Consider the following 2,063-nt stretch of genomic DNA (forward strand, 5'->3'; position numbering starts at 1 on the left):
TTACCCATAAGCTTAAATAGTCTTGATCGCGAGGGTGTGAGATTGTTGAGTCCCTGTGGCTCACAGATACTTCCAAATCCAGTTTGCAGGTGCCGATGATACCGAGCAGGTGACGCAACCAAGCTCAAGGAGGAGCTCGATGAAGACCTTGTCCTTTGTGTTGTTTCGTTCTAGTTGATCAGTAGTGGAGCCCAGTCGGTACGATCGGGGATCTGTGTAGCATTTGGGGTAGTCTTCTTTTATTTTAGCTCTGTATTCGGGCCTTGATTGTATTTGGATGATGTAATGCTTTATTCATGTAATTGTGTGAAGTGGCGATTGTAAGCCAACTATTTATCTCTTTTCCCTTATGTATTACATGGGTTGTGTGAAGATTACCTCACTTGTGACATTGCTTTCAATGCGGTTATGCCTCTAAGTCGTGCTTCGACACGTGGGAGATATAGCCACATCGAGGGCGTTACAAGTTGGTATTAGAGCCTTCCCCGACCTTAGGAGCCCCCACTACTTGATTGAGTTAGCAGCCATTGTTGGGTGTTTCATGTTTCACATGTTTTCAAGAGTGAGGTATTTAAATCCATCATTTTCTCTTTGCTCAAGTCATCTTTCCAACCAATCAACCTCTTCTTTGGAGTTATCTTGGGGTATATTTCACCTAAAGCCTTCCCTGAGGATTGTTGCTATCGATGGTGCTTATAATAACCCAAGTTCTTCAATTATCCTCCCAGTAAAATTAGTTTCTCGTCTCCTTGTTGAAATCAATCCAATCTATTATTTTTCATCAGTGGCAAAATTTCACCTCATAATTTGAGACGTTTTCCATAAGCCCACAACAAGCTTTCTCTTTTTGTTGTTTGTTTTTCCAACAACTCCGTTAGACCCTTCTCCTAAGGATACCTTTTCAAGCTCTTTTGTAGCAGAAGTTGGCATTTTCTTCTACATTCTTTTGTCTTAATTATCTTTATTCTATTCTTTCTCCCGGAGGTCTAGTGATGTTGCTCTGTTCACTCCTCATCTCGGTTTGTCAAGATCATGTTCAATTTCTTCCATTTACAGTCGAAGTGTTGTCCAAATTATATCAGTCTTATTCCTTCTATATCTTGTTTAACCGGAGTGTCGTGTCCTCTGCTCAAGTTCTTTTCATTTTATCAAGTTTTTGACTTCCGTTTCAACCGGAGTGCTGTCCGAATTTGTTCTTCCTTGTTCCTGTTTACTAACGGAGTGTTTTCGACTTTGTTCTTCTTCATTGTTTTATTTCTTCCAATTTGTTCAACCTCTCAAGGTTCTTTGGTTTCACTCGTTTGTCAAAGAAGCATCTTAGTTTTACCTGTTCTCTTCCTCTTCCGTTTCCCTCCGGTGCCATCCTAGATCTCGGGACGAGATCCTCTCATAGTGGTGGAGTGTTGTAACGCCCCGAGACTGATGTGCCAGGTGTCCTCCAGTTATTCGTAGTCATTGCCATGTCATTTGCTTGCGTGTCGCATCTTGTCATGTCATCATGTGCATCGCAGCATCATGTTTTCAAAACTTGCATCCGTCCCGGCCTCCTCGTTCTCGTCGTTGTCCGTTCTGAGCCCAGACACACTTGCACACGCCCGCGACATGTCCGAAATAGTATTTTATAAGTGGCCGGAAAATGTTCTCGAAATGGGATGAGAGTTGACGTGTGGTCTTATTATAGTGTAGATAGACTGCCTATCAAGTTTCATCGCATTCGGAGATCGTTTGATGCCCCAACGGATAACTATAGCGCCAGTATAGTCGGTCTAACGTCGGACGTTTTCGGTCTATGAAAACTGTTGTCGTGCTTTCCCTCTCTTTCCTCTCTAGGCCGTCTACACAGCCCACTACCTACCGTCAGGTCCAACCTAACCTCTCTTGTCAGCCCGCGGCCCTCCTCGCGCTCGTCTGAAAGCTGCCCCGGACCCGAACTGGACTTTCGTCACCGCTGTGTCCGGATCATCCCCAAACATCTACAAAACGTCTCCGTTTTGTTAATTGGACTTCTTAGTCTATTTTTCTCGACCGCACGATTATGATCGGACGGACCGAATACCCTCCTA

Source organism: Triticum aestivum, chromosome 3A, assembly GCF_018294505.1.
Source record: "Triticum aestivum cultivar Chinese Spring chromosome 3A, IWGSC CS RefSeq v2.1, whole genome shotgun sequence".
NCBI lineage: Eukaryota > Viridiplantae > Streptophyta > Magnoliopsida > Poales > Poaceae > Triticum > Triticum aestivum.